We start from the raw sequence: 14,542 nt of genomic DNA, 5'->3' as shown, positions 1-14,542 counted from the left end.
TCTCCCCCCACCTCCTTTATACAGCCTTTTTAGAGGGAGGGGGGAGTATTGGGGAGGGGGTGCAGCTCCCACAGCTGCCCCCACCTCACCCCTGACACACACACACACACACACACACACACACACACACACACTTAAGCATTGCACATATTGACCCCACATGTAGAGGGTAATTCAAATGACAGGAAGCCCCCTCCTTATCCTCCAACTGCCCCTTGAACACACATTCTCCTGCATGCATGTTGTGTATGCATGGATGTGTGTGTGCAACTATGAGTGATTGAAATATCTAAAGACTTAGGCAGATGTTTGTTATCACTTATAACATCAGAGCAATGATTTAAGAAGCTGTAGTTGAAAGTAGCAGGTTCTTCATGACTGAGAGCCAGATCCCTCCTCCTTTAGTTGTCCCCTACCCCCGCACTGAGGAGGACACACACATCTGGGGCTTTTGAGTGGTGGGGTGGTGGTGGTGGTGGAGGGGGTGTTTGCAGCACTGAGCATTTCAGGGCTGTGGTCTTGACTGAATGCAATCCAGTGATGCACTGGACTAACGATACTCAAAGAAACCTGACTGGGATGCTGTCTACTGTCTGTGTCTGTCTGTCTGCATGACTGTCTGTCTTTGTGGGGAGGGTGTGTAAGTGTGTAGTTAAATGGATAAAACTGTATTTTCTGTGTTTTTGTAAAAAGCAATCTTTAGTGTGACTGTATTTTGAAAATTCTGTTTTTCAAGGAAGACTCGTCTCTAAAGACCCTAACTTTTCTAGCTTTTCAACTGACTTTTAGGTCCAGTGTGAAGGATTTAGGGGATATATTGGCAGAAATGTAATATCATATAATAAGTATGTTTTCTTTAATTGAAAACAAGACTCATTGTGTTTCCTTACCTTTGAATAAGCTGTTTATATTCTCATAGGGAGCAGGTCCTTGTCTATGGAGATCATTATGTTACACAGCCATGTTTCTACAGTAGCCCAGATCAGACAAAGCAAACACTGGCTCTAGACAGGGCCATTTACATTTGTGCATCAGTGACCATAGTTAGCAGCTTCTCTGCAGTGAGAGCATCAGAGAAACACTGATGATTTAATATGAAACTGCTTCATCTGGCGTTTTTACCAGTTTTAATCACCTGCAGAATCAACCGGCAGAAGTTTCACCTGTTTAGATATGCAATCCTCACCTCTAGATGCCACTAACTCCTCCTATATCTAACACACTGTTCATTTCAACTTCCTTTGTTAGCATCTTCTCATTAGTGCTGTGTCTCAAACCTCAAAACATATTTTGGCGGTATTGAATGCCTGATCAGATTTGTCATCTTATTTATGTATTCTTTAATCTCCAATTAATTATATTGTACGATAATGGTTGGGAGTAGAGCCCTTTTCTTTTAAATTTGGCCGAATGTGTTTGAAATAGTTAAAATTAATGAAAGGTAAGCTGGCATCAAACTGCTTGTCAGATTAAAGCAGAGTTCCGGTTTTGGACTATTTTTTTAGGCAGTGTTGGTGCACAGCTGCTTGTGTAAACATGACATAAATTAATTTCAGAAATGTGGGCTCTTTGTTTAATTTTAAAAAATCTGGTTTTGTGAAAAACATGTATTGTATCGGTTAGAGTAAGGTATCAAAAATGTACAAAAGCTTTGCTATGTATCTGCTTTAGTATCAAAATATTCAACAGTTGGTGGTGTACCAGGGGGTTTTCTTGCACCAGGTAAACCAGGTCACTTGGCATTAGCTCCGCGGTGATTTCTGCAGTGTGGGGACTCATTAGCGTGTCTGCTTACGGCCGTCTCTGTGGACTGAGACTCTCCATTCAGCACCCAGCTAATGAATTAACACATTAAGATGAAATGTCAGCCATTACATGTGAATGAGGATTAGAGAAGCAGCAGGACACTAATGGACCGGGAGCTCAAAAATACTCCCAGAGACTTTGAACAAGCATCTGGACCGTCAGCTCTCTTTAGCCCTCCAAAACCAGACAAAAGAGCCTCAGAGGAGTCTCTCCGTCTGTGGTGTGTGTGTGTATGTGTCAGTGTCATTATGTCTTTGGAAATGTTGCCTTTATTGCTTTATGGTATTTGCAAAAATGTTGCGTGAAATGACAGAGATTCCTCATGGATTTGGCTTACGTACAAACACACACACACTCGCGTACGCACACACAATCATCCTGCTGCAAACACTCAGCCAAGGTATGTAGTTCGTTTCTATGGCGAGCTGCACTTTGCATATTAGCTGCCATTGTCTTTTAAAAAACTTTTATTTTCCCTATTTGAATATGCTAATTTGGTCTCAATTGTCATTCAGAGCCACCTGGTATCGCTGCACCCAACTTCTGCCAAATCTCAGTCTGTCTCTGATTCTTTCAGTCTGCCCTCCAGAACAGAAACAAGTGAACCGTACCAAATTCTTCCCACCAGGTTTTCTGTGTGACTGAGGAGAGCGTGTTGTAATATTTGCTCTTCCTGGGGATTATACGTCTTTACAGGGATTACCCAGCCTGCTCAAACACTCCCCTACAAGAGAGGCACACACACACACACACACACACACACACACACACACACACACACACACACCAAGGGCAACCTCCTATTAAACTGCTTCAGTACCTTGGCAGGGCTGCCCTGCATAGATGAACCTCACTCCACTGTCAAAGGTTATTTTCTGGGTTGTGATAATTAGCGTTGGGTCCTGAACCTTGGTCCTATTTTGGTACAGACCAAAATGTTTCCACCTGATTGTTTACCTTATGCAATCATTATTTAAAAATACAAAGAGTCCAAGGTGACGACTTCACATGTCTTGTTTTGTCCCATTCCATCAACAGTCCATAACCCAAAGATATTTAGTTCATAATGATATAAAACAGAAAAAAGCAGCACATTGGAGAGGCTGCAACTGGAGGATGTTTGGTGGTTTTGCTTTCTTATGTGGCTTTATTGGTTAATCAGCTATAAAAATTGATTGATTTTCTGCAGATTGTTTTTTTTGTTTCTTCTCACATCTGTAGTGCCAACTGAAAATGTGTCCACATAGCACTGAGTATCAAAAACGTTTTTAGTATTACTAATTGGCATCGAAAGTCAACTAAGATTTGTTTTAAAGTTTGCTTGTTCTTTGATCAGATAGTTATGGATTTAGACTTTTAAAAAATTTCAGTTTTTTTACTATTAATTTTGACAAAGTTCACACAAAAGTGCTTTTTGTCTAACATGTTTGTATTTCTCACAATAAGGTAGTAATTAAAGCAATGTCTTGGCATTGCCAATATCAGAACCTATCCACTTCTGTCTGACAACGATAAGCCTCTGGGGGCAAGGGCCAATATTTTGGGCTAATCCGGTGTAGCCAGCGGATAATTGAGCCAAGACGTTGCCTTCTTAGCACCAGCCATTTTGACTAATCTCCATAAACAGATATCTGCATATAACAACGGTTAATTTAGGGAAAGTTAACATAGAACTAAATTGTTGTCAGTTGATAGCCGATGGTTTCCGAGATTGAATTTTGCATTCCACCTCTCCACGCAGCATTAGCATCACAGAATTTTAAATCTGACCACTCACAATGATCATCCTATCCCTAAAGATCTTTTCATTTTAAAGTGTACTTGGACCCAACAGGCACGGTACACATGGCTACTGGACTGAAAGTCAGTAATCAAAATATTAGACATGACAGTAGTAGTCTATCGCATGTAAGGAAACAATTCAAAATGTACTTTGATGATCACATAAATGTTTATGTGCTATAAGTGCAATAGTGAGCATTAACCTTTTTTCTTTTGGAAGACTGTGTAACTCAGGAAAGAGTTGGACTGCAGAGCTGCTGTTATTGCTACTGTTATAGTAGTCGTGGTCTTCCTCCTAGCTGTGATCTTTACGACCACAGAGGAAGCTTTAGCCTCTCCTCCCCTCCTAAATTTTCACTTTCTTCCTCTCCCATCATCTCCTGACCAGGACACACAGATAAAGAGCTTCCTCTCTGATAAAACTTTTTGAGAGGAACAGTGCCTCATAAAATGACTGTTTATTTTCCACAGAGCTGAGTGTTACTGCATTGTACACAGATGGGCCTAACATGGACAAATAGTTTAATACATACAGATAGGGAACAGGTTAAAGGGAAACAAAACACCATGATGTATCTTAGTCAGGTGTTGCTCAGCCTGAGCCTCCTGAACACCATTGCTCTATAAGATATTCCCTTATTCTGTGTTTTGATGATGATGTTGGTGGAGAGTGTTGTCCAACACATACATCTAAAATCTCCCATGAGTGTTAGGTTGGATTAAAATCTGGTGACTGCAAGGACCATATCATATGATTCACATTAGGGAAATATGACAATATATTGCTGCGTTCATGTGCTCCTCAGATGGTCCCATTTCCTGAGTTAGGAAGTCTTCTTCCAACTTTGGTGTGTCCATGAGCTTTAAGTCATCATGTGAGAACAACACTGACACTACAAAGACGATGTGTTGTATTTTATTGCTCAGAGAATTTAAAAACTTGCTGCTGCCCCAGTACATCTGTCAGACTATTTAAGTATTGCTTTGCCTGAATAATGCTAATAAATAACTTTTCTAAGTAATCTATGTTACTCTACATGGCCAGCATCTAACAGTTACCAACCTTATACCATATTTCAAATTACATGGGAGCAAAAAATTGACATGCAAATGAAAATTCATAAAAAGTTTATTACTTTCAACCGGACATTTGTTTGTTTGTTTTCCTCTGCCATGTTTCTGCAAATATGATGTCAACTTTGTAACTTGTATACCAACATTTTAACCAACATTCCAAGTTGCTGTTTTAGTGGGTTAGAGTGAGGGTGAATTTTCCCAGCCTGGAACACGTTTTTCCCATTATTTTGACTCCACATGAATGCAGGGTATACATTGAGATAATGTAAATGTGTCTGCTGTCACAGAACAATGCTGTGGCAGCTTTCCCTTTAATGTGTCTGTTTGTAGCAGACGCATTAAATGGGAAGGGGTAGCAGAACTGCTATATTAAAAGTAACATTGGAATTTTATACAAATTTTGCATCAATCTGATAAAGTAACTTAAATTTTTCAGGTATTACATTCACTTCATTAATCAAAAACAGACATAGTTGTCCAGTCCAGACGTTTTAAAACAACTTCTCAACCAATTTTCTTGGAGTTAGCAAGACACACATTCACAATATCCATTGATATTAGAACTGCAACTATTAGTTCATCAACAAAAAAAAATCTTTATTATTTGAGTCTTTTCTCAGGCAAAAATGCCAAACATTTTCTGGTTTCAGCGTTTGAAGTGTAAAACCTTCCTGCCTGCTTTGTATTGTATCATAGTAAACTGAATATCTTTGTGTTTTATACTGCGGTCATTTGAATGTGTCAAAGAAAAGCGTATGATTCTTTTTTGAAAGCTTGTGTTTGTTTCCCTGTTGGACCTTGTGATGTTACAAAAGTATTTCCCAGGTTGTATTGACCATAAAAACATGCCTTCAAGTGGAAACAGAGGAGAGTGTATGTGAAAGAATAAGTAGCAGAGGTGTTATATGCTGTGATGTCTGAAATTTTTGAGGTGTGGTCCGGCCGTGTGTGTGTATACGTGTATATGTGTGTGTGTGTGTGTGTGTGTGTGTGTACGAGTGTTGATTGTGATCTGATGGGTCAGTTTGTCGTCCATCGTTAGAGTGATAGGTGGTCTGTTGTCATGCCATGAAGGTCGTCAGTGCTAATGAGGGCCGCAGCCAGCCAGATCTTAATTACTCCTAAGACCCTTTATCTGCAGTTGCTCAATACAGACCTCAATGCATACACATGAACAGCAGTGCACCCAATACACACCCTACCCGTATGGACCATCATGACACTTCACACAAATGAACTGGGCGTTTTTTTCTTCTTCTTCTCATGCACTCTGTGAAGACAAAGATAGAATCTCACAGCGGTTGATTAACTTTGTCTTTTTTTTTTGCCTTCCTCCCTCCATCTCCTCCCCTCCGTGTCGGCAACTAGACGGCTGGCTATGGAGGAGTGACGGAGGGCTCAGGGGTCAGGGGGCAAACTCAACAGGGAGCAGCCTCTAACCCCCCAGGATGTCACCCCAATAGGGCTCCAGGGGCCAAAAGTCACTTGGTTTGTTAAATCCTAACCCAGACATAGCGGCTTCTCTAGACACACAAACCCAGTGACCATGCAGAGGATCCATGTTTGACTTTTAACCTCAAGCAAAGTCTTTCTTGTTTTCTGGCCATATGCATCAGTAGATAGTCAGGATCCTTTTCAGAGGAAATTAATGTTTAATGTGATACTATATGAAAACTGCAGATAGAGCTAAAGACCAAGCATCACACTTCTATGTGAGAACCAGAGCATGGGACTGACTTAAGAAAGTTGTGATGTCAGGAGGTCATGCAGACCAAATCAAATATGCAATATATTGTCAGTGATTCCAAAAAGGCTCAAGTTTCAACAAAAACATACAGTGGAAAGAGTATTATGTACTTATGACCCTTTAACAGGTCTGTCCTGGTGATGACTGTAACACAATCCAGCAACTGAGTGTTTTTACTTTAAGCCCTTTTCGACCACACAAAAATGCTGCAAACACCTGCTAAAATCTGGCTTTTTAATGTAATGGGAAAGCTTACAATCAGCATTTACACCCAGACCAAATGACTCTGCAATAGTCATGGGCTCCTGCTCTGATCGGCATTAATGGAAATACAATACGCGGGTGAACGTGCTAATTTTAGCCCCTTTACTGGCAAGATGCGATGACAGGCCACCACAAAGTTAGTCTGCACTGAGTTTGAAAGAGAAATTCAGTAAGATATAAAAAGGAGTAACCACTGTAAAGTGTTCACAGGCCTCCACGCTGCTTCCTACAGTTTGCTAACCTGTTTTCCAGCCTGTCTGTGATGCTTAACGTTACACACCAAAAAAATCCCACACACGTAGAAAGGCATACTCATCTGCTGCAGAGCCATGTTAGCAGCTCTGGTCTACTGGCAATGGGAAAGGAGTCTGAAGCCTATTTTTAGCAGGATGTTTTTGCATCCTCAGAAGAAGGATTTTCTGAGCAGTTTCATTCAGGGGAAGAATTATCCAAAACTAGCTGCTCTGTGTTGGTTGTGAAACTGTTGACTACAAAATAACAGTTAACAGTGGGTAAAACTCAGATCAATGCAGCTAGATCTTTAAGCTTAACTTGTAATTACAACAGATCACTAAGATTCTATAGATTCACCCAAATCCCAATTTAACAAAGCTGAAGGGGTAAAAATGGAATTTAGCATCTCCCACACTACACATTTGAGAGACATGATATATTTTAGTGTACATATCTAACTGCTTCTGCCAAGTTGCAACCTCTGGAGCTGAAAATGAAGCCAACGATGAAGTGCAGTTCCTCGAATTGCCCCTTGACACTAATCCAAAAAGCCAGTCAATTCCTATAGACCTCCATGTTGAAATGCCCAACTTTATGGCAGAAATAAACATGTTTTCAGCCTGGTACAAAAAACAGTTTTGGTCCCTATAACTAATTTCCCTGTTTATGACAACTGGACAGGGGGGTGATTTTTTTATATAACTCACCTCGTTATTTTTTATTAAGGCTTAAAGTTGCACGTGATTAAGGGTGTTGCCACTTTGAGTAACAGGCTGTCTGTTGTAGTGTTGCAGAGTGATGATATTTTCATAGTATGGAACTATTATTATTATCACTTGCAATGACTTTATAAAGGATTTTGTTGTGGTTTAACAAACGCTTTATTATCATTAGAACTTGAAAATAGTTCTTAATGGAAAATTGTGTAAGAAATCTCCCTTCTGAAAAATAAACAAAACAAAATAAATGTGAGATTTTCTCTCTGCTTGCATCCTTTTCCAGTACTGAGATAAGCAGATGTACATGGTATGATAACTGTAAATGTTCATTCATGATGTACCTTGAAACTGGTATACCGCTGTAACCCTAGTTTGTGGATAGTGTCCTCAAGTTCTCAGTCAGATTCACCCCTCGCTCATCCACAGCTCCACCCATGGCAACGACCAAAATGCCAAACTGCAGGCTTCAAAACAGGAGTCCCCAAACCAGTGGATGACATCACAGTAGCTACGTCCATTATTTTATACAGTCTATGGTTCCTGCTGTACATTAATAAAAGTAAAGTAAACATTACATTAATAAATAAATGCCACATTAGATTAGAGACTGCATCATTCATTGGGGAAAAAAGTTTATTGTGGCCTTAATATTGGTAAAAGTGCTACGGTTTTAACACTGTGTGCCATAATGACACTGTTTTATAAAACAAAGTCAGTTCATTCTTAGTTATGTGTGATAAACATCACAGTGCATTCAAAACAGTGCAGTCCACCAGATCATGACGGAGATCTCTGACTTTATGGTTTCTGTTCAGCTTGCTTGGTGATCACCCTCTGCTTCCTGTTGATTCGTTGTAGCTTTTTTGCTTCATGGACAACTTCCTCTGAAAGGGAGCAGACATACTGTACATTACGTAGCATTGATGTTTGTCTGTGTGTGTGTCTGACAGTGGAGGAGGAGTGTGTACCTGGACGTGCTTCTTCGGGTTGGATGCAGACTGAAGCCAAGCTGAAGAGTGAGAAGATGATGAAGGCAACAATGATGAAGGTGAGCTCAAAGCCAGTGAACGGCAGTTCCATCTACACCACTACCCAACACAAAACACGTCATTACATTATGTAACATCATCATGACGCAGAAGAATCAGCTTCAGTGATCTTACTGTGTTGTCATTTTTGTTTTAAAAATATAAGCCTTCAAGAGATGCAGTAAGACAGCTACTAACATGTTTAGTATTTAAAAGTAGCAGTGTGTCAGTTGACCATTTACTGTACATGTACACATGCACATATAAAGTTAGCATGATTTCACCAATGCATAAATGTACTGTAACAGATTCTCAATAATTGTCCATATCATTATCTTGCCTATCCAAACTTGACAGCAACAGACCTATCACATATAAAACTGTTAAAGTTAATAGTGATTTTTTTTTCCTGAGGAACATCCTATATGTAATTTACAAACTTGTGCTGCTGCTAATCAGATTGCATCAACCTTTACACTCCTATCATTCACTGTTTGATCCACTTAAAGGTCCAGTGTGTCGGATTTAGGAGGATCTATTGACAGAAAATGAATATAATATTTACAACTATGTTTTCATTAGTGTATAATCGCCTGAGAGTAATAATTGCTGTGTTTTAACTACATATATCTACATATGAAGCGGGCCCTCTTCCACAGAGTCTGCCATGTTGCACTGCCATGTTTCTACAGTAGCCCAGAATGGACAGACCAAACACTGGCTTTAGAGAGGGCCTTTCACATTTTCATGGTACCTGATGGCCACTGTAGTTATCCTACATGCTTGGAAATGGAGGGGTGAGCAGGAGGTATTTAGTTGGTTTCAGTTGGTCTGCTACCTCACTGCTAGATGCCACCAAATCCTACACACTGGTCTTTTAACAAGCCTAACATGTGGGCAGCAAATCAAAGGTTTGGAGCCAAACTACAGGTTATTGCAAGCTTAATGCACATTATCCACATACTAAAATAAAAGGCACTGTTTTTTACAGTAGCCCGATCCTTCCACTAGAGGGCCTTACAACCTTGTTCAGTCAGTCCACTGTTGGTTTAATGACTCATGCTCCTAAATTTGCATAAAGTCCACGTTGTCATACTGGGCTGTATCTGTTCACTGTAAAACTCAAAATTAGTCTCTGTTCACAACAAGAAAAAGAAGAATAGAACATTTTCACAACATTTTCTATTTATCATTATTAAGTATTTGATTAATCTATCCAGTTCACATCACATCAGCACTATCGGATGTTGTGTTTAAGTATAACAAAGTTAATGTACCACAGTATCATAGTTAGTGACTGTGTGGATCTGGAGGCAGGGCTCACATAAATAAAACAGTCAGTAAAATCAAAGAAAAAAAGTATATTCACAAGTTTTTGGAAACTTTCACAGAAGTTTGCTTAAGTGAAGTAATTTTTTATTTTCAGCAGAAAAAAAAGTTTTTTCTAAACCCTCTCAACCCAACTTCAACCAAAATCCCCTCACTGTCTACTACATTTTTACTGCCCTAATGTTACCATGAAAATAATGAATCCCTGCATTAACACATCCAGTGAAAGAACTGCAGTATAAGAGGGTCAGGAGAAGTTATAAAGAGGCATTAATTAATACATCAGCAGGTATCATTTACGAGGCACCATGTTGTTCTATATCATCCCTGATAGGGCTGAATGAATCTCAATTGCCCGCAATTCACACATCTTTCTTGCTGCTGTAGATCTGCTCATTCACACAAGCTCCACCCTTTGATCCCTTACAAGAACAATTCAGACGCTGCGTTCCTGCAGAATAATTTGAGATCTCACTGTAATCCCTCCAGCACACCTTTTGTGTCTGACCTAGATTTTGAAACAGCCTCTCTGGAGCTGCAGACTTCAGTCAGAGATGATCTTTGTTCGACACATATTTCTTGTAGAGCAAATCCAACAGCGAGATAAAACAAGAAAAAGTACATACAGGGTTCTGAGACTTACCAGTAGGAAGAATCACAGCAGCTATTTCTAGATCTGAAGGTCAGTAAAAAGCACTTCTGTGAGTTTTCACAGGTATACACTCTCATAGAGGAAAGAAAACGTGTGAGATACTGTTTATTAACCTTTTTTTTTTTTTACAGTGTAACATTGAGGCCACTCCTTTGTGCCTCATCCTGGAAGCAGGTAATACTGGATCCTATAACAGAGTACACAAACATGCATGCTCATAGGTCACCATTTAGACTTTGCTCTGGTAACTGATAAAACACACACACACACACACACACACACACACACACACACACACACACACACAGTCTTTGGCTGACTTGTCATCAAGATACCACTAACAGGAAGTGAGAGACCGCTGTTGCCCTCTGTAGTTTTTCAGTCTCAGTCATGAACCTCATCTGGAGTCAGACGATCAGCTCCTCACTCTGTAGCTGTGCATTTGTCTCTGATGGATTAAAAAAAAAGTCACTTTCTTTGGTTTTCAAATTTTTATCACGGCGAAAGAAGTAAATTACTGATCAATTTGATTAGCACACATTTTGGCTGTTGAGATTCTCATAGAATAAAAATCTATGATGCATTGAAAATAAATTGTGTAAAATAAACTCATTAGTTCAATGTATTGAAATGTCTATTAAAGTAATTATAATCTCACAGGAAATGCTGTGAAAGAAATAAACAATGTTAGACACAAATTAATTATTGAGACAACATCTGGACTAATTATAGAAAAGCAGAATCCTTATAAATGTAATATTTAACAGGGCTGGAAAATAACCAGTTAAAATGATCATATACGTCCATAATAACACGACAGAACCTTGATATGTTGTATAAAAAATATGTTTCAAGGGTGTCATGGTGAACTTGAGGTTATGATGCATTACATATACACTGATTCTACTGGTTGTATGTTTCTTTCCGTCTCTCTCACACAGATTTACTGTCTTTTAAGGCCCAAAAATGTATTATATTTATTTATTTAATGGCACTAACAGTGAATTCATTAGAGCCTTGTAATAAATGCTACCTCTGTGAAGTTGATGCTGTCCTGCTTTGGTGCCACTTTGTCAGAGAACTTAAGACACTGACATGTAGCAAAAACGAACCGTCTAAAACAGCAGCTCCGCAGTAAGTCAAACCTTCATGAAGGTTAATATGTTCAGGTGTTTTAAAACTGTTTTGGAGCAATATTCATTCAGCTTTACTTGAAAGCTGCAGTTTCTGGTGCTGCTAACCTGTATAATACACTCTACCGAGAGGTGTTTTATAACCCTCATTGATATAACTCGACCAGAAGCACAGTGCAGTAACACATCTCAGGGTACCATTAAGAAATGAAATACAGTAATATTAGACAGAGCTGGATGAGACTTCAAAGGAGACATTTGGATAGATTTCAGGATGGGAACTTATAACCAGAATTTTATCATGAAGGGCTGATAAATGAAGTTGAAACACTAAGATCTGCACACAGACGTCTGAGGAAGAGCCCGGTGCTTGAAATGTTACACACAGCATTAAAGTCCTTCTGACGGGAGCTACCAGGTGTGGATCTATTTGTTTCAACTTTGCTAGATGTTTATTAAATCCAGCACACATCCTGTTGGGCACTAGGATGTGTGTGTCTTTTTTATTGTTTTTTATTAGGCTAATAAAGAGAAACAGAGTACACAACAAGTATAATTAACTTCAAAAGAGCGCTATCGTGTTCTGCAAAGTTGAGTTTTGAGTCAACATTTTAAAGAGTGACGAGGATAGAACGTATTTAACAGATTTCAGATAGATATTCAGAAGATTATTTTCACTCTAATATTGAGGTTTTAGTTTGTAGTGCTATAACTACATTAATGGATATTATAGGATGAGTTTACTATCCACTTTGTTGCCAATTTAAGTGGTATACCATGCTAAAAGTTGAATTATATCGCATATAATGATTCTTTTCAGTTATTTCAACATTTATATTAATTAGGATAGACATGCTGAACAAACTACAGCCTCCAAAATTATCATAACGTTTAAGAAACACCTCTCTAAAACAGTTTCGACAAACATGGTTTATTATAACCTTTATGAAAGTCGGATTTTATTGCAGCACTTTAATGTTCGACTGCATTCATTTGAATTAGGATAACCTAATAAACTGGAAACTGCATGTACAGTCATAGGTATTTCATTTTTTCCCAGTGCTGTGGAAGTGCACTGTGTAAAAGTTCAGCAACACATAAGAGTCTAATTTTTGTGTTTTACGTAGCCTTTGTGATGAATAACAAGTGTCTTCATAGTGACTAAATGGACAAAGTTATATGTGTGTGTGTGTGTGTGTGTGTGTGTGTGTGTTTGCAGTCGTACCATTTGAGTGTGCACATTCCTCATTGAGCATCCCAGTAAGTGTGAAGAGGGTGAACACCAGGAGAGAGAACATGATCGTCAACACCTCCAGCTCAGTAAAAGGAGAAGCCATCTATACCTCGCCGCCACAGCTGTGAACATTTCATCTGTAAAATCTCCTGTTTTCCAACACAAGTGACATCCCCTCCCACCACACACACACTGAATCAAAATAAGGATTAAAAACTTACCCAGAGTGTGTTACTGAAACATTGAGATGTTGACAATCACACACCAGCTTCATGACACATACACACACACCCTCTGTCTCTCTCTCTTTGTCACATACTTGAAAGAGCTGTGAAGAGCGGACTAACACGTCCCCTCTCGAGTTCAAGTGAGATCATGTTAACCCTAATTATTGATGGGCCCTGTGCCTGTGTGTGTCTGTGTGTGTGTTTAACAGTAGAAGTATTCCCATGTAAAATGCATGACTGTATTGATTTTAAGATTTATGATTGCTCTCAGGTGAAGTTTTTGCTTTTGGTGGTAAGAGTTTAGTGTTAAAGAACGTTAATGACCACAGACAGACTATGAAACTGAAACTTTCCGTGGAAGGCAAAGCTCTTGTGGGTTTCTGGTTTTCTTTGCAGGAAACATAGTGATGTGGTACAATAGCTTTTCTTTTGACAGTGGAAAAAATCTATTTGTCCTCCGAATCCCCCTACTCATCTTCTCAACCAACAAACCTTCTTTAGTTGCGTGTTAAAAAGAACTGAAGCTTTGCAGTGCCACGCAGCAAGTGGTGATGGAATAGCACTCAGTTTAAAAATAAAATTAGAGGCCACAAAGTGCGTTCTGACTTCCCCATTTCCAACACGATTAAACAGTGCGTGTGTGGGGGTGTGTGTGCGTAAAAAGGATGTGGGTGAGCATACATATCTGGGACACATCTTTGAGCACTTCTCCTCTCAGCAGTGCTTGGTGAAAAAAAGTCCGCTGCTCCTGCTGCTAACAGAGTGTTTTCTATACAAATAATAAACTCATCCTGCTAAAGAATCAGAAAATAAAGGCGTAAAGAAGGTAAATATTGGAGAAGGGGCATGACTTCTTGATTGTGAAATTAATTTAACCCTATGGGCCCGAACGACGCATAGTGCGTCCAAATTCACACCTGTTCTTCTCTATTGATTTTCTCTGCGACCGTGCGTCATAGCGAGAAGCCCTTGTCGGTAGTCCAATGTTTTCACAGCGAAAAAAAAAGATAAAGTTACACTAAAATCATGAATAACAGAGCTTTCATGCAGCTTTGCACACACATTACTCTTGGATGGATTACTCGCGAATGCAGGCTCGCACAGACATGCCACGCATATCACATGAAAGCACAGGAGCATAGCTTTCCAATGATACCACACACATCATTGTACTGTCATCCCATCATGCTATAAATACAGATTAATTGTCTACAAAATAAAAACCTGACAAATTTTTTTACAATCCATTATACAGATCTTGTTATCAGTCACTTCATATAGTGAGGAATATCGTATCTTACCACGCCTTA

General features: G+C 39.3%; 2 long non-coding RNA genes across 2 annotated transcripts; both read right to left on the bottom strand.

Moving 5' to 3' along the window:
* Positions 1-7,767: 7,767 nt before the first annotated feature.
* On the bottom strand, positions 7,768-8,717 carry LOC126390274 (uncharacterized). The gene is made up of 2 exons (XR_007569956.1): positions 8,598-8,717; positions 7,768-8,513 (listed from the first exon to the last, which is right to left on the bottom strand). It is a non-coding gene; the product is annotated as an uncharacterized LOC126390274 (long non-coding RNA).
* Positions 8,718-10,633: 1,916 nt separating this feature from the next.
* On the bottom strand, positions 10,634-14,512 carry LOC126390278 (uncharacterized). The gene is made up of 3 exons (XR_007569957.1): positions 13,227-14,512; positions 12,997-13,127; positions 10,634-11,086 (listed from the first exon to the last, which is right to left on the bottom strand). It is a non-coding gene; the product is annotated as an uncharacterized LOC126390278 (long non-coding RNA).
* Positions 14,513-14,542: the final 30 nt, after the last annotated feature.

This window comes from Epinephelus moara, chromosome 5, assembly GCF_006386435.1.
Source record: "Epinephelus moara isolate mb chromosome 5, YSFRI_EMoa_1.0, whole genome shotgun sequence".
Classification (NCBI taxonomy): domain Eukaryota; kingdom Metazoa; phylum Chordata; class Actinopteri; order Perciformes; family Serranidae; genus Epinephelus; species Epinephelus moara.
This window is presented reverse-complemented; position numbering and strand designations above follow the sequence as displayed.